The sequence below is a fragment of the Passer montanus genome, unplaced genomic scaffold, assembly GCF_014805655.1.
Source record: "Passer montanus isolate IOZ18808 unplaced genomic scaffold, ASM1480565v1 scaffold19, whole genome shotgun sequence".
Taxonomy (NCBI): Eukaryota; Metazoa; Chordata; class Aves; order Passeriformes; family Passeridae; genus Passer; species Passer montanus.
The window spans coordinates 9,748,563-9,767,843 of record NW_024366480.1 but is presented as its reverse complement, the minus strand read 5'-3'; positions in this window follow the sequence as shown (position 1 = coordinate 9,767,843).

The following is a 19,281-nucleotide window of genomic DNA, read 5'->3' as shown; positions in this document are numbered from 1 at the left end:
CATCTGCTGAATCCCCTGGGAATAGGGGTGAGGAGCGTGGCTGGACTCCGCAGTGCACACTGCGAGCATCTTCACTGGTGTGCGACCAGTGTGAACTGTGCCACAGAAATGTTCCAGTCCTAGAGTGACAGAAGCAGGTCCCAGCATGTGCACAGTGAAAATGGGTTAACAGTAGGTGTCTTGCTTGTTTCCGATTTGTATTTGCGTTGTTTCTGAGCTCTGAGTAACGCGCCGTGTATGTGTTATCTGTCCCAAGAGCACTATTCCCTCTTAGCGCTAGATGGTGCCGCAGAGCTGGCCACGGGCCTTTCCTCCGCTGCCGGGAGCCTCTGCTCCGTGTCCAGAACAGCTTCTGCCTTTAAATATGCTCAGCTGGAGTATTGGTTTGGTTAGAAATATCCACACGGGGACCTGGCCTTGCTGCTGCTTGTCGTGGCTTGGAACACCTGTCCGAAGTCCTAGAAGTCAGCTTAGGAAGACAGTTTAGGCTGTTGTGTTTTTACTTGTTGGAATATGGGCCTGGGAAATTGGGTGATTAAGAGCCAGGTTATGGATAGTGGGTGGGTGGGCAAATAAAACAGTAGCCAATGTGCACCATAACCTGTTAAAAGAAATTTTCTTCTCCAGGGCTGACTGATTCTGCTACAACTGGCAGTCTTAGTGCAGCCACAAAATTTTATGAAATGCCTCGTGCACAGACATCAACAAATGTAGGAGGCAGGGAAATGAACAAAATGGAAGGAGTGAGGAAGCTGGTCATCAGGTAATGGTATGTTGATGGGTGGAACAGAGAGCTCCTGCTGTAATTTGCTGAAAGGAGTTTGCTTAAAAAAATATGCCACTTCCTGATTCATCCACAGAGGCAGGGAGGGAAGGATGAGGACTGGCATGACTACTGTCTGCATGCTGGGGAGAGGTTCTGCTGCTGTGTGCCATGTGAGGCAGTCTGATCACAGACACATCACATCCTTTGCCTGTCACTGACTGGAATTCAGGAATGAAAGATAAAACTATAGCTGCAGACAGGGACTTCGTGTGTGTAGCTGACAACTTTCTAGCCAATGCTTGCTGTGCTGGACTGCTCAACAAATGTCCCAGAATAATTGTGTTGGTAAGAATAGAGCAGAGAATTAATGAAGTGTAAAGACCTATGGTACCCCCTGTGTTTTATGGGTGCCAATTATTTTATTTAATTGGCCACCATCCATTAATTTTCTGGCTCTGCTTTTGTGTCAATGTATGATTTTCCAGGCCGAATGACTGGAGGAAGAATGAGGATCCCCTCATTCCACCCAGCTGCATTCCATCCCTCATCCACCCAGCTGCACTGGAGTCCAGAGCACAGGTTGGGTGTGTAAAGAGTGTGTGATTAAAGCTGGGTGGAATTGGGGGGCTAAGGCAGCTGTGTAGCAGCACCGACTGAGAAAAAGTATTGTAAAGCTTTAGTAACAGAGCTGCAAAAAGAGTAGTATATTTTAAAATTCTCCTTTAAGACATCATCTGGTAACTTCTGCTACTGCCTGAATGTTTTTCTTCCCAGACTTACCAGATTCTGCACCTTGTGGGAATTCCTGAGAAGCAATTTTCTTTGAAACAACATCAATCAAAGAGTTATTTCTCACCACTTTGAAATACTTCAGTCTGATCCTGATGCAAGACATGAGTTTGCTGAAAGGCTGTGCTGCTGAGAAACATTGGAAAGTGAAAGAAAACACCCTTGTTTTCTGTTGATTCAGGTTTTTGTTTTTTGTTTGGTTGTTTTTTTTTTTCCCCTTTAGATCTTAATATTCTCTAATATGAGGAGGTTTTTTTCCCCTTTGTAGCTCGTGCATGTTAGTCTGCAATCTGAGATTCAAATAGTTCTTTCTCTGTATTTGTCATCCTGCAGCCATCAGGGAGCAGATTTCTTGTGACTGAGATGGGGACAGGGAGAAATAAAGAGTGGAAGTATGCACGTGACTGCACATACTAATCACTTTTTGGTCCTGGGTGTGCCAACACAGAACTACTTGTGATCTCTTCATGGATAGGCTGTCACATGGCTTCACATCTGTGTGGTTTTGCTACCTCTTTTTTCCCTGGAGATGCCATGATTGGAAAAGCTCACACCTTGGAACAGGACCATACCTCATGGCCAAACACAATCTGGCATTAATGACATGCAACCAAGGTAGTAAGTGCAAGTAGCAGCCTGAATGGACACACATGCTTTATGCATATCCCTTCTGGCATTTATAACATGATCATTTTTGTTTTAGAAGGTCATGGATATCTAAATCAGAAGCTCTATTTCAGAAGTAGTGTTTCTTCACAAGATTGAAGTGCAGTAATGGGATGACTTGAAATTCACTGTAATTTGGAGTATACATTAATCACTTCAACACTCAGGGAGGTTTCTGTTTCCAGCTTAAATTTCTGTGTATCTGTTTTGCAGGAAACAGATATGGGAAAACACTCCACATGTGTGATCACTTCACTGGACTTTGAAATAGTTTTTTTTAAAAAGTAGGAGAGGGGAATTCAGAGTAATTTTTTTCAGGTTATTTCAGGAATAGTGCCTGTTGGGTTTTTTCTTTCTGAGTTTGTATTGTGGATAATTCCACTGATGACTATGTGTAGAATTGTATTGCTATAATAAAAAGATAGTGCCTGTTGGGTTTTTTCTTTCTGAGTTTGTGTTGTGGATAATTCCACTGATGACTATGTGCAGAATTGTATTGCTATAATAAAAAAAAAAGGCTAATAGATAATTAAATAAATATAGATACTGCTGCTACTAGGACTTTGATCTTTATGAACCAGAGATATTAATCAGTATATTCACTATGACTGAAGTATAGAAAGAGACTAGGAGGCAATGAGTGATGGAAAGGAGTAAACTTAAGAGAGAGAAAACCAGGGAGGATTCCAGTCCAGTGCTGAGTACTTGTGCCCTCTTATTATTTCCTAATTATAGAAGAAGGGTGAAGGAACACCTAGAGACATAATACATTGTTTGACAAATAACAGTCACCATTTTTATCAGATGCTTGAAATTATAGAAGAAGGGTGAAGGAACACCTGGAGACATAATACATTGTTTGACAAATATGACATGAATCACACATCTGATAGCTTGTGTAAATCACAGAAGTTGCCATTTTTATCAGACACTTGAAGGTAGTTTGAGCATAAATCTGATGCAAGGCATCAGGGGAAAGCATTTTGTATGATGTCCCTTCAATTAATATCAAATTTATACTATTCTGTTCTAATGCATTTATTCAGTAGAATTTCCAGATGCACAGTAACTGAAGAGAGTGCAATAAAGGGTGTCCTCTTTGCTGCATTGTTTCCTTTCCTTTTTAGTTGTGTGCATTTTGTCTTTTCTGCAGGAGAAGGAGTGTTCCTTGAAGGCTTTGCTGTATATCACTTTTGGGGTAGGTTGTTTTGTTTTGGGGGTTTTTATTTTTTTTAAAATCATTATTAATTTTTTTGTTTTTAGTTTGGGCTGAAGAGAAACCAAACCTTTGCCTTAGGTGGATATTCCAGTAAATTTTCACCCTTTTGACCATTTTTTTGTTGGATTCTCAGCATCTTATTAAAATCTTTACTTTTAAATTTAAAAGTGTCAAACTTGGTTTGTGTCCATTGAAGAGAAACAGTAGTTTCTCAGTAGAAGTAATGTACTATCATGGATCTGGAGCAGATGGAAAAACTCATGGTCTTTGTCAGGAATCCAGGATGTGCTGTGTTAGTGGCAGAAAGGCTGGCATTTTGTCACTGTTTTTCATTTTATCTTTGACCAAATGTAAATCATGGGTGAATATGACACAAAATAATTAGATTTAGGCCATGCCCATGTTGAGAGTTGTGGTAGATAAAATGGAGTCTTGAATTTCAAATGTACAAACTATTTTTCCACCCTGGAGCAGATTTTTAGGGGCTGTCATTTGTCACCAAACTCTTTTTCTTTTGAGTGTGGAATTTATACTTCTTCAAGTTAACTTAAAGAAGTTAAGTTAGTGGTGTGGCTCACTAATATAGCACATGCCATATGATACAGAACTATAGCATTTTGAGACAGCTGGGTTAAATGTTGAGTAATTGCTTAAAATAGGAATGCTATGGTCTTTGTCAGTCTTCTAAGTTATTTTTGTGTAGTTATTTGTTTTTGGCTCTCTTCCTGATTTTCCTAAACTTCATTTCTAAGTAGTTTTTAAAGATGTCAATATTCCTGATTTCTGTATGAATGGTTGGAAGTATCTGGCAGTGATTTTCTCTTCAGATGAAGATTTGAGTTGCTCCTAGACAGCTGTGGTATGTTTTTGTTCACCTTGTCAGTCTCTATATTATATTTGTCTCTATGGTTCACTTTGTTTAAGGGATGCCACATTACAAATCAACCATGTGAGTTTTACTTCATGGCTTTCAAAGTGTTCTGGGCTTTCTTTGGGTGGGTGACTGGCAGCCTGTGGACCTTTGGCAAACACTGATAGTCAGGCTGTAATCAAATTGTTTGGAGCAGAAGTCTAGGACAATTCTTGATTATAGTCTTGTTACTGCTGGTTGAGCTCTTTAATATAAATGTCTCAGGGGTAGGAAGGAGACGTCCCATGAGGAGCCTGGAAGCTGCACGTTGCATCTGCGCTGAAGTTAAAATAATTAAAGGGTGAAACTTTTGTAACCAGCAGGAGAGGATGAAACATGCTGATAGTCTGTGCACAGATCCATCCGCACCTTAAAAAATCACTTTCAGGAAAGGACAAGTAACTAAGGTAAGGAAATGGCATTTATTTTTCATTCTTTCAGTGAAGCAGATTAAAAAAAAAAAAGTTACGGATGCTTTTATAGTCAATATTGCAATCACAGAGCTAGAAGCAAATTCTGATCTCTAGTTTCAGATCTGGATCATCAATTGAATGTCCCTGGACTTCAGCATGGGGGAAAAGTTGGAGTCCAGTGTTCTCTATGCATGTTAAGCATTAAACTCTCTCTCCTTCTCTCTCTCCCTCAATCTCTCTCTCTCTCTTCTGTTAATGTACTTGCCTATGGACAGAATACAGCAGCTCCTCAGCTGTGCAAGGTGCACTGCCTTCAGGCAGCCAACTGTACCCACCAGCCAAAATTCCTGCACTGAAGGATTGCAAACTTTTGGCTTTCCACCCTTTCTCCCAGACAGGCTTCCATGGCAGGCAAAGGCTGGACTGAGACTTCTGTATGTGTTTACCAGCCACAGACTCCCTTGCTTAGGAGAAAGATACTCACTTTCTTCTTCTGTCAGGATTTCTAAGTGCTGGATCATGCTTGCCAAGTCACTGAGTGGAAGAGACAAGTGGACAGAGATTGAGGCCACGGACGAGTTGGAGGTTGAAACAACATCTACCATTTGTCAAGGTCATTAATTTCCAGGCAGATTGTCTTTGAGCTTCATGGGGCTGTTTGAGTTATTACTGAAATGCAGCATTTTCCAGAGATGAAGGATCCACAGCATAATAGTACTCAGAAAACTCACAGTGCAATAATATGAAAAATAATTGTCTCTAAATACTACTACAGTATGGATTTAAAATAGGAATTGATGCTGTTTAGAGTAATTGCTGGACTGGTTAGCCTTCCATCATCACTTCTGGTTCTGCTACACGCCTTGGTTAAGCTTTTCTCTTCTGTCATGAGAATTTATTGTCACATATTGTGGTCATGGCCCTGTTACACCCAGTGATCCTGTACCAGCTAACTCTCCTTCTATTTGTTACTTAGAAATAACCATGTTTCATTCTGTTGGTCTATCAGACTGTTAATTAGACAGTTCCTAAGCTGTAATGCCAGGTAGGAATAAATCTGCTAGACAGTAATGTTGCTGTAACTCTTCAGTTATCGTGAGTGGGTAACCTCAGCTTTTGTATTCTGCCTTTAGCAAAACCAGGGCTGAATGAAGAGTTCTGGAAAGGTTATAACTGAAGTACTGGCATTCAGAAGTGTGGAAAAACCTCTGAACATTATGCATTGAAAGCTTTAGCACAAATCTGATATACTGTCTATTACAGTCAGTCCTTTGTTAATTGCTGGCATTTAAATATTCATAAGACCTGGCGTCTGACATTTGTTGGCTTGCTACCCTCCCTGCCTCCTTCTTTTGTCCCCTCCTCCTCCAAAAAAAAAAAAAAAAAAAAAGGGTAAAAAAAAAGGCAAAAAAAAGCACATTAGTTGTCTACTGAATACGACAATCTCATAAACTACCATGGTGGAGTTTGTTTTCCAGCTGCCTGTGACCTGCTGGGTATTTTTTGGGGAAAAAAATAATTCTAAGAGTTTCATGTCTTAATATGAATGATTCTCCATCCTTAAGTCTGGACTGGATTGATAATTCCCCAGTTTAAAATATTTTCCTCTTTTATTCCAAGAGTAGTAACCTAATCCCAGGGAACCTGCCACTCAAAATGCAGTTTAGCTTTGGAGAGATAACATAATTGGAGAGAAGAGCTGGCAATTCACCCATGATTTCAAAATGTTATTGGTCTCTGATCACCACATTAAGTGGAAGCCAGGTTCATTTCAGGAGTGACTTACTAATCAAGAATGGAGTTAATTTTAATGGAGAACATTAGAAAAACTGTTCAGCCAACGATAGTGTTGCTGTTGTGTCTTCAGTGTGTTAAGAAGAATTGCAAAACCGTACACACATTGCTGCCCCAAGGTCAGAAATTTCTTTGAACTATAAGCCCAAAGCTGTGCAGCACAGGAGAACCAACTTGTACCTTATAATCCATGAAAGAGGAAGGATGCTTATCAGAAATAATCTTGCTTCTGCCTTTACTTTTTATCCTGGTTCATTTAGTTTCATCTTCTGAGACATGCTTAGGTGCTTTAAACTGGGAGCAATGTTTGAGAAGTAGTCCAACTAGAATGAGGACAAGGCAGCTAGGAACACAGTCTCCTCCAGACATTCTCTCTTGAGGTGAGAGATGTACCATTCATTTTAATCCATCTACTTCAGATAAAGCTGCAAATAATGGAAAAAGGATGACCCACAGAAATTGGGAGATAGTGCTATGGTGGTTTCTCTGGATATAAAATATGATCTCATTGGACTGACTGATCCTTTTCTTTTGCTCACCCACTTCATTTCACCTCTCTTCAGCTGCTATAAGGAGATAGAGCTATGAAATCAAGGCAGAATATTGTGAGAAACTGAATTCCTCATAAGGGGCAGCTGAAGAAGTCAAGCATCTGATAGTAATTGGTTAGTAAATTAAATTTTAACAACCTAGAGTTTGCATGCAGTCCAGTCCTGCTCTCCTAATATAAATCACTCAGATTTTCAAATATGAAACACATGTTTTCTGTCTGACCCTGTCTTTCATGGAGCAGTGGAGATTGCAAATGCAGATGCTCAGGTTTGTCTGCTTTCTTGGCTGTAAATGGCAGCTTTGCTCTTGGAGCACACGTGACATTGGCATTGCTCAGTGCATGGGAGAACAGATATGGCTTCAGGCAGTCAAGCCGAGCTGGACTCTGCTCAAACACTTTTGCTCCCTTTAGGCCTTGTTCACCCAGGGCAGGACTGTGACCTGGGATCGCAGGCTCAGCCTCTCTCCCCTTCCTGGCCTGGGAGGGAGGGGGTGCCAGCTGCCCCTGTGATGTGCCTGACAGCAGAAGGCTGGCAGTCACCTGCTCTCTCTGTCTGCAGCAAAATGCAGACTTTTCCCCTTTCCTGGGAAAAGTTCTGGCTTAAGCCAAACAGCCATGGAGCACTCTGGCTCAACTTGTCCCTGACAGCTTTCCCCAAGTTTGTTCCCTGGAGCCACAAGCTCCAACACCCACTTGAGCACTGTCACAAGTGCTCACCCTTTTCCCGGAGTGTTCAATGGACCTGCCCAGTCAGGTTTCCCTTTGATGACCAAAGCCCTTGTGCTGTTATTCCTCAGGAGGAAGCTGGGGCTCCCTGCATACCATTTCTTCCCTCTTTCTCATCGGAAGGACATGTCCCAGTCTGACACCTAATTTTAAGAACTGCTATTCTGGAGCTGAAGGGGAAACTGTATGTTTAAAGTTTCAGATCTGCTCTGACTAGTCAGTGGGAATTTTCCTGTGTAGGTGCTAAGTATTATTCAGGGTAAGCAAAACTTGGCCTGTTAGTTGTATTTTTTTTTTTGCCATTATAAATCAAATCCTCTCTTTAATTTTTGCTTGAAATCTTTCCTCCTCGAGAGGCATTTCCTGTAGCTATAACATAACTATGAAGTCCAGCCATGAGAGCTTGAAAATAATTTTCTTACTTTCTAGATGTTTCTTGGTCTAAGCCCTCTGTGATTTACTGATATTTTTTTTAACCATAGAGTGATGTTGCCGATTCTTGGGAGAGCAAATGGATTTGGTCCTGAGGGCAGCTTAGTAGACTGAGGGGTTAAAAAAAGCTTCTGATGAATGCACATGTTTTAGTGCCCATGTTTCACTGCTCCCTAGGGCTTAATAGGACAGCTTGAAAAATTAAAGTCCTGTTCTTGAACTTCCTTATACCACCAAAATAAAGCAAGCCTTGGCTTCAGGGGAAGCTGGGGTTTGCCTTCCTTCCCTCAGATGTGTTACAGCACTAGGAAGGGGCACTGTGGGACTCTCCTTCAAGGAAAGGACAGTAGACCTCCCCATTTTCAGTCACACTGACTCATCAGTGTGTCAGTGATCTGTGCTGGAGTCTGGGAGAGGAAATAGAGGCAGTGGGGATGAAGTGAATAAGAACCAGAGAAATAAAAATGTGCAGAGGCAAAAGGCAGGAGCAGGACCATCATTTCAACCTTTTGCTTTGAGGAGACAACCTTCTTAAATAATCTCTGAGAACTCCTATTGCCTCCTGTCCACACCTGTGAAGAGGATGGGACAGAAAAGACACATCAGTGGGATAAACAGTCAGTGCCAAGGTTCTAGCACTGATGTCATGTGTGATTTGGGTATTTTACAGTGATCTAGCTCTAGCCTGGTCCTGTGCATCATCTTCTGTCCTTCTCCATGACCACCCCACATGACATCTCCCCAGAAGGAAAAGGGCTGAAGACAAAAGGAATCTGGTCCCATGGACTGAATTGCCTGTAAGAAGCTGCATTTTTAATATGCGGCTGCAGAGCACCCTCTGCATTAGATTCAGAGGGAAAGGATTTGGACAATGTGCTACGAAACTACTTCATAACACAAGTTGGAGTTTGGTAAGAGGGATGTGCTTGGGAAGCTGCCCTCAGGCCTGCTCTGCAGAGATGCGAACTACAGTGCTTCTGCTGTGGGCACACCACTAACAGGAAAACAGACATTTACATTTCACTGCAAAGAGGAGTCCCCAGAGAGCCCTGTGATACCTTCACAGTAAGCAACACTTAACAAGATTTTCTTCTAAAAGTATCTCATAGCCATGTAATATCTGGAGAATTATTTTGAGGTGGGAAGGAATCCTTTAAAGCACTTTTGTTTAGTTGCACAAAAGAATTTAGTCATGTGACCAACACTGCAGTCTGTAGTTCAGAATTGCTTTGGATGTTCACTGATCATCTTAAATCTTAGTTACATTACTGATCTTCAAATCTTTCTGATAAAATGAAGCATGTGAAGCTGCCTTTGTGCAGACTTCTGTCAGCAGCCTTATGCTCTTTCAAAGCCTGCTTTCTTGTACGGGTTCTTCAACATCTTTTTTTTGTGTGTAGTTAGAGCTTTTTTATTATTTTTAGAGTCTAGGGTTCTAATTTCCAAGCTGATGAAGTCCTTATCAATGTTAAATGACCCTTAGGTCAAGTATACGGTAAAGGTGGAAATTAAGTTTTCACCTACTGAAAGTTTTTATTGAAAATGTTTTAGCAAAACATCCCTGCACTAGCGACTTAATACAGTGTATGCTGATATCATTAATGTATTTTGTAATGTAAGAGGCCCTTTCCATCATTTAGGGAACATGACTATGCAGTAATTTCTATTAGAGGGCTACAGTGCATGTAGATTGTAGTTTCATGTAGGAAGCTAAATTGATGTACTTTATTCTCCAGAATAACAGACTTATTTCATTTGAGATGATGTCTTTATCTCTTGTTTTAGGCTTTTAAACCTAGAGATATTAGTCACTACAGCCTATTATTGTGAAAACTAAAAGCTTCTGTATGAATTTCTCTTTGTGTACAAGCTCCTGCATTTCAGTATCATTTCAATTTGTGTGTTGTTACTGTCTGGATGTGGTTTCTAGTTCTGCATTAAATTAAAATAATAACACTGGAATGATTTTTTTTTTTTTAGAATTTGCTTTTTTTTTTTTTTTGGTTTTTTTCCCCCCCGTTTTCCTCTGAGGCAAAATGTGTTAACAGCAGTCTTGGTTATGATGTGACCAAGAACATGGCAGCACTCTCCAGTGAAATTCCCATTTGCTGTGATGTTTGCAACCAAGTATTCTTTTATCCTATATTGTGCAGAGACACGAGGCTGATGAAAACAGACCTGCAATCCATCAGTTCTGAGCTGTACTGCAGCCTCTCACTATTTTACAGGCTGCCTTCATCACCCTGCTTCAGCTGACTTCTTTTAAGCCAAGCATCATATTCTTTTATTCAGCAAGCAAGCCCTTCCTAGCAGCTGCAGTGCCTCCTCTTAAACCTGAGGCCATCTGGAAAGTTGGCTGCTGTGCTTGCTTGGTCCATGACTGCACTGATCTGCTCTGCACTGTGTTTGGTTGTAGAGGTCTCATGACTCTCTCCAGCTGGATCGTGGCAGGGCTGAACCATGCTGGAGGAGAGACCATGGTGCCTTCCCTGTATGGCAGAGATCAGATTCTGTGCACTGACAGGGAAGAAGGGGAGCAGGTCTGATGGGAGATTTTGGAGTTTTGCCTTTGTGTAGACCCCTTCTTACTGTTTTGTGGCCACCAGAAGCTGTAGGGCTGGGGACTCCAGGCAGAGATGGCTCTACACAGGCTTGTGGAGTTGACCTTGGAGACTGAATCTTCCGTCTGTATTAATGAGTGATCTCTGTGTCTCTGTGGTATCTGCAGCTTTTGGAAAAGTAGCAGATGTGGGACTCTGCAAGCTTGCAATCTTCCAGTGCATTGCCTGGATCTTGCTTTGCTGGTCTGGGTAGAACCAGCTGTTTGCTAACTGCTGCTGACACAGGTCACTGGAGCAGGGACTGCTCTAAAACGCTCCTGTTTGGGATTCTCCCAAGAAAAGGTGCCAGCTACCAAGTAGACTCAGCCCATCCACAATATTCTTAAGTGTGTCCTAAGCAATCTGCCTTGAGGGAACCTCTGAGTTTGGTTTCTTTTAATCATAAATTACTTAAAGGTCTGCTTTTGCTGAAAAAACCTGATACTGAAAACCTGCTAATGTAACCAGTCTGTGCACAGTATCTGTTCAATGTATATGGTTATATGTAAAATATACAAATGTATGCATTGCATTAGCTGATACAACAATTACTTAATGCAGGATCACTCCTCTATGTCATGGGATGATGCATGTGAGTAAGTTTTAATAGTGTTTATTCCAGCTATGCTACATGGCTGTGAATCTTCTTGTTTCCTGGTGGCTACACACAGTATCTAATGGGGGAGATTACACAGACTCTGCTAGAAAGGCAACTCTTTGGAGGGGGATTTCACTGCTGAAGGCTCTCATATTGTTGCCTTTTTTTCCTAATTAAGACTGCTGTTAACACTTCTTCCCTCAGAAGTGAGATTTAAAACTGAAGTGACGCTTCCTCACTACTCCTCCAATTTATCTGAGGGCGCAAGGTTCCTACAGCAAATGTTGTGGTTTTCTCCTGTAAGCACCTTGAGGTCCAGCAAGCTGCTTATGGCCACAGCTGAGCTGGGGTCAGCCATCCTGCTGTGACAGCAGCAAATTCCACTACTCCTCCAGTGCTCTTCTCTCTATGTTGTATAATTATTCATTTGTCTAAACTTATGTGTATTTTTCCCTTTTTATTCCAGGCCCTGGGGATTTAGGGAGTTAAATTTTATTTATTGTCAGTCCAATTGTCTGAAAATTCTTTGAGTGTGAACTGGGAAATCCCTGGGAGAGGGCTGGAAGTCTTCCAAACTCGTAAGACCTGGAGATCTTAGGGCGGTCTTGCACAGTTTTTCATTGTGGATTTCTCTGCCAGATCAGCTCTAAAACAGACTGCAGATCCTTGTGATGAAAGCTGAAGAAGGCTGAATGCTAAAGAAAATATAACAGCTGCTGGAATGTGCAAATGTGCAGTCAAAGCAGTACCTGACAGTGAAGAGAGATCCAAAATACAGAAGTTCACGGGCTAAAACTCACTGAAATATCAATTACCAAACTGTACAGTGCAGCTTCTTTAGAGGTGCTTGTATTTTCAACTCCCCGAAAGAAGGTTGTGGTGAAGTGGGGGTCAGTCTCTTCTCCCGGGTAACAGGTGACAGGGCAAGAGAAAACAGTCTCAAGTTGTGCCAGGGGAAGCTTAGATTGCATATTAGGAAAAATTTGGGTTGTCAGGCATTGGAATAGGATGCCCAAGGAAGTTTTGGAGTCATCATCGCTGGAAGTTTTCAAAACAATGTGTAGATATGGTCCTTGGGGACATGGTTTTGTGGTGGATTTGGCAGTTCTGGGTTAATGGTTGCACTTGACGATAGTAAAGGTCTTTCCCAAACTAACTGGTTTTATGATTCTATGACAGGACTTAGAAAATGAAATCTTTTTATAACCTTCTCAAATCTGCATTCATTTTTTGCCTTTCAAAAGTACTGGTTTGTGCCATTGCCTTCTGATCTTAGCTGATTCCGTTCCTCCACCCTTTCTTTGTCTTTCCTTCTGTGTGTGCATGTCTTGTGCTGCCATGGATTGGTGTGTTTTATATCTGTCTGGTGCTTGGATCATTTTTCCTGTTTTCCCTACAAGACAATGCTGATTGCTTCATGCAGGCATTGGGCTAACCTGTTCAGTTGGCTTTAGCTAGCATCAGCTCTACTATTTCACCTTCACATGAGCCTTTCTTATCTTTTTTTATCTCACTTAGAGCATGACAGCTGGAAATAAACAGTTTGCTAGTAGTGAGCACAAAGACTTCTTGGCTCTGAGAGTAAGCCTGAAAGTTAAGTAAGCCAGGAGAATGGGCAACTAACTGCCTCCACTAGCCCTGGAAAAATGCTTGTCCAAAAAGGAGATCTGGGCATCTCTTCTCAGTCACAGCCTTTTTGTTAAGATCCTAGAAATCCAGGGAGTGATTTCTAACTCAGCTGGGTGATCTCTGGGATCCCCTTGAAAATAAAGACACATCATCCAGCAATGTCTACTTTCCCTGTTGCTCGCTCATTCCTCTTTTGGGGAGTTGCCTGTCTTCAGAGTGCTGAAGATCTGCTTTTCCCCTAGTTATTGCAATACATCCATAAATAATAATTTCCCTCTCTAAATCACATTTAATTATTTTATCAAGGTTATTTCAAGAGCATGCAGCCATCACAGGTAAAATCCATATCCACCTTTCTCTCTGCCTCTCTCTAACATCTCCTGCTTGTTCAATTAGGAAAGTTATCTCTGGTTTGGAGAGGCTGTATCTGCCTCCCAGCAAGAGACAGACAGCTTTACCTAGGCAGGGATCTGCTTGCCTTGAAATGTTACCTCTTCATTTCACTTGTAATTCAGCAGTTCAGAGGTAATTTCTGCCTTATGTTACTGAAGTAGCAGAGCAGAAAGGTTGTTTTGCATGACTCACATGTTCCACATTTTCTGTAAACTTTATTTACTGTGTGGCATTTGCCTGATGTGATGAAATCACTGCTTACCTGATGTAATTTTTTTGTCCCAGTGGTGCAAAAGCTGTAAAGACAATCTAACCTTCAACAACTGAGGTTCAGACGCTGCTGCCGCACATGGTATTTATAATCCTACCACTTGATTAGGTGCTGAATGGTGTCTGGAGAGGCATATGTGCTAATTCAGTAAACTTGAATGGTTCTATTTGAAAAAAGAGAAAAAAACAACTAAAAAAGGAGAAATTACATCATAGACCTGCTCCCTAAAATCCATTTCTGTTCAGGTTCTTCCACCTGTGTTAGATACTTTAAATAAACAGTGTTCACGCTTTCAAACAATGTGGTGAGAATCAGTGCCATAACAGCCTCCAAAGAGTTTTTTAGGAGTCTTGGTCTTGCGGTCTTGCTTTTGACAGCCACTGCCGATACTGAAGATGTGAAGAGAGAGACAATTTTTGATGTGCTGTGCAATGGTGTAACCTACTTAATTACACTTCACCCTCCCCATATCAGTTCGGAGGAGGCTCCCGTGTTTCTTGCAGTGATGTTGTGTCTGGGTGCTCAGATGAGGGCCCTGGCAGGCGCAGGAGTGTCACAGCTTTGGCAATGGTGGCAGCGCAGAGGGGGATGGAGGAGTCTCCTGGCAGAGAGCAGGAGGCAGCTCCCCCTGCCAGCCCCCTCCCCACCGCCCACGCCGGCGTGTCTAGACTGCTGCCCTGCACGGGGCAAGCACTCTGAGCTCAGCCTTTCAAGTCAATGAAAGCTCCCCTTGCGGGAATTTCGCCTCAGAGACGAATGTGGGCTTAAGCATCCAGTGGGTTTATAAGCACTTTGTATCCCTAGGCTGTCCGTGCCTGCGTTTTGCTGGCTCAAGGCCCTGAGCGGGTCAGTGCTTTGGGACATTATTGCTACCAGCTGGCAGCTGGACAGCTTGTGTCTCACAAAGAGATTTCTCTGCCATTTCAGACCTGGTTTTCTTCTGACCTGGGGTGAGACGCACAGCTCTGAAGAGTTTTATGGGACGGGCATGCCATAAAAAGTTGACTGCCAAAAATAACTTTTCCCTGCTCCCTCTTTTCACATCCCACCTTCCAAGCCAATATTCATGAAGGGTGGGAAAAGCAAGGGAGAGGCATGAGAAGACTGTCAGAAAGAGCAGTGCCTGTAAAACTTTTGGGGTGGGCTGCAGCATCTGCTTTGGTTGCTGAGTCCTGAAGCATTTAGTCAGTAATAAAGTCTCACCCCAGTGTTGTTTTGACAGAAGTGGAACTCCATTTCAAAACCACCCTCGGACATTTTATCAGCCGTAACATCCAACATGGATGGATTGAAGAAGTAATGGCTACATCCTAAATGCAACCAGCACTCTCCATGGGAACAAAGGTTGAAGAAATAACCTTTCCCCAGGAGATGGTGATCATGTGTATTGCAGACATCATTAAGAACAGAGTCTGATGTGGTCAAGGAGAGGGAAGTAGAAGAGTTTCACAGCAAGGTGCTAGACTTCAACATCTCTAAGGACAGAGATCCCCCAAGTTTCTTTATCCCTTGTAGTTAAAAAAAAAATAAAAATTCTCATCTCTAATGGGAATCTGTGTTGGGACTTGTGAATGCTGCCTCTTGTGCTCCTTGGAGAAGAGTCTGATTCCGTCTTCTCTAAAGCTACCTATTAGGCAGCTGAAGATGGGAACTACTATCTCTAAGGACAGAGATCCCCCAAGTTTCTTTATCCCTTGTAGTTAAAAAAAATATTTCTCATATCTAATGGGAATCTATGTTGGGACTTGTGAATGCTGCCTCTCGTGCTCCTTGGAGAAGAGTCTGGTTGAGTCTTCTCTAAAGCTACATATTTAGGCAGCTGAAGATGGGACCTCCCTTTAATCACCCCAAGTCTCTCTGCCTATTCTTACTTGTTTCCTAACATTGTTTAATATTTTATATTGCTTCCAGAGACCAAATCTGGGGTTAAGAAACGGCATTAAGCGTAGGTTTGCCCTACAAGCTATATCCCAGTGAGGAGCCTTGGGAATGCCAGAAGTAGCAGGAGAGCTTGTGGGAGGAAGGGTGTCATAGGGAAAGTGTGGTGACTCCTGTTTTAGACCTTTGGATTGATCAGCATAAACATTTCCTGTGGCTTGGAATTGAATGGCACTTAATATTGATAGTAAAACTCTAGAAACTTGTGTTAGTGATCACTGCCGGAAGGAGTCGGATTTTATGCTTTATAAAAACATTCTTAGTAAGTGCAGTGCAGTCATGTCTCATAGGCATCCTTTCTGTAGAGAGTTTATTTTTTTTCCCCCGGTGTGGATGTTTTTCAGGAAGTGTGCATGATGGAGGGCCAGCTGTATGATAGTGTACCAGCAGCAATGGTTTACTCACTGACTACAATGGCTCACTGTGGTTTCTGATCCTTTTTTAAAACTGCTTCTCTGCAGCTGCAGGACATGGTCCTGTGCAGAGGGCATGGGCTTGTGCAGCAGATACTGGGAACTTTGCTCCTATTTTTTGCTGGCTGGTAACTGTTTGTGAGAGAGTGTGAAGGTAAAGGCATACTTTCCAGAAACAGAAATAATCAGATGTTTGCAGCATGTTTCTGAGATCAGTTCCTTTTCCGCTGGATGAAAGAGTCTGCTTAAAGAGGATGAAAACTTGAGTGGTACTGCTCTTGACAACCAAACCAATTCTCTTTGTTTTCATATGAAAATTGGAAATAAGTTACAATTGCTTTGGAAATCCACACTTCAGACTTTTTGACTTCTGTGAATCCAATTTCTCAATCTGACTATTCCATTATACTTATAAATTGAAGGAGGCTATACACCTTCAAGCAAATGTTTTAATTGTTATATCAACAACATAAATACGTATGAATGGCTTTTTAAATGGCACAAAGGACTGAATCTGGTAGTGTCTGCCTTTGTGAAAGTCAGATGCACTTGGACAGAGGTGTGCCTTCCATCAGTCTTGGGGCTTTTGTGGCAGAGATGCTGCTGCCACAGCAAAGTTTTACCCCACCCTTCCATGCACAGCATGTGTAGGGTTAAAAAGGAACAGGTGCAGTGTAGAGCCCTTGTCAGCTATGTGTAGGTAAAGCTGCATTTGTCACCTCTAATAGTCATCCCCAACTCACCCTCTCTAACACTCTCCTCCCTCTAATTTCCTCTTTATTGCTGCCTTGTTTTTGTGGGGCTTATGTGAGTTAGGAGTTATAGAGGCAGAAAAGGGTGGGTTTCATCTGTAGGTTAAACTCAACCATGGGAAGCAAGTTTTTCAGAGTCATAAAATGTTGGCTCAGGCTGAGTCACCGTGTCTGAATCTTGGTGAAGTGCAGCCAAATCGTGCTGTTGATTAGCTACGACAGTCCTTGATCTATTTTGATCCATCCTGATAGGTTTCATAAGTACAGGCTGGGAAAACTGGTGAGGGAAAAAAAAAAGGTTCGGTTCCTAGTCTGCAGCAAGATGCAGTGCACTGAGAGCTGGCTAACCTCTCTGCTTTGTGGACCTTCCAGATGAATTTGTAATAGTGAATGGTTTTGGAAGTAGGTGTTGCCAGGTGAAACTGAAAACACATTTCTGTAAACACCTCTGGTTGCATTTGATTTTATTTCTCAGAGTTAAAACTGGTGTTTTTTCTTTAACAATCCCTCATGTCTGGTCACCCTTGCATCATTTTTCCATATTACCTGTTGCCATGGTATTCTAGAAATTGTGCCAATGTGATTTGAGATGAGTGAAATCGCACACTGCTCTGTGTTTACCTTTAAGTTGGACAATGAGAATATAATGGAAAACTTCACCAGATGTCTAAAACTAGTAGGGCTGAGAACTGTATTTGGGTGAATATATTCACATGCACAGCTTTAGATCTATCCTTTAGCTCCCTCAATTAATACTTTGGCCCCTTGCATGGCCAGTGGAAATAGATGCCCCAGTTCAGGGTATTCATGAACTTCTTCATGCATGTTCTTCTTTGTCCTCAACTACACAGGAAGCATGAAAATAAATATTAAATTGCTCTGTGCTGTGCCAAATGATGAAAGCTTCTCTTCAACAAGTGACCCTCAGAATATATATGTGTATGCGTGTGTTTTTCATTTATCTTCCAGATGTCATGTTGAACTGCAGCCCCAAATGCAAGAATTATTGTCTTCTCTTGCCTGTGTGACCCATATTAATACTGCAAGATGAAGAGTTGTAGTAAAGAAGGCTTACAACTATTTACATGTTGAATAGTTCTGGTGGGAGCCAGTGTATGACTAATAAGGAAAAACCTCAAAATGGGTACATCCTCTACAGATCCCTTTTAGAGAAGTTAATTCCTCTGTCTGTTTCATTGCATTTATTCAGCTCCTGACCTGAAAGGCAGAAAAGCTCTTTCCTGAGTCACCCCTTTTCAATGGGTTGTGTAGACAGCATGCTTCCCCTTATTCCTGTAGTTCATATTCTTGTAGCTGGAAGTGGAGAAACCTCAGTGAGCTGTGCTGAGCTGCAGGGAAATGCTCCAATGTATCCCTCAGAGGCTGCCGGCTGGGAAAATGCCCTTTTCACTGCTCTGCATGCCCTGCTCTTTACTTGATGTCAAGGAGCTTGAGCTCAGTGCATGGGTGTCAACGAGCCAGGCCACAGGAAAAAGGGACTCTACCTTAGACTAAAGGTGTTGAAATTGGCTTCCCCAGGCTGCAGCCAGGACATTTGGTTCAGAGGTGTTCCCTACAGAGTTCAGCGGAAGGTTGTACTCTGTTTGGGGCTGGCCACTTTGGTTGGTGTCTCCAGCTCTGCCCAGGAGACATGGGGAGGTGTTCAGCATAGGGAGCACCTCCCTGGATCTATTTGGAAGGAGACCTGGGGCCATCTGAATCTCTGCTCAGTCAGCTGATAGGGAAAGGGATGACTGGACCAGGGAAAAGGAGAAATGCATCCACCTTTTGCTCCAGCACAGCAGGCTGAGTCTGTCAGAAACCCTGGTGGATACCAGGGCCCTTCCTCTCCTCTGGACCCCAAAAAAGACCACCACCAATTTTTTAATTTTTTTTTTTTTTAGCTGAAAACAGTTGAAGTAGCTACATAAATCCCACAGACCTGGTGGAATGGCTGTGGAGTCTTGACTAAGGAAAGCAAGCCTGAGAAATATGACTTCATCAACAATGTACTAAGATATGTTTTGAATCCATACATCATGAGCTAAGTACCAGATGGGCTGGCTGAGTACTGTAGAAGAAACAGCTCAGATAGATAAACATCTGATAGATGGGATGATTCAAAAAGCCATCTGAAAATGCATTTTGTCTCCTTGCTTACAAATAACCTTCAGTCATTTTGTTTTGCAATGAAGTACTTTCACCTCTGATTGATTTCCTTAGTTCTTTTATTGTGTTTTTTATTAGGGTGGAAGTACAATTTTGCCATTCCAAAGGCCAACCTTTGGTGTCTCCACATGCCTTGTGCCAGTGCATGAGTGGGATCCTGCCTGTGCAAGAGAGAGCTGGAGGCTAGACTTGAGCTGGAACCCTGGGAAGGAAGCTGGCATTGGGACCTCTCTGTGTCAGAGCCCTGGCA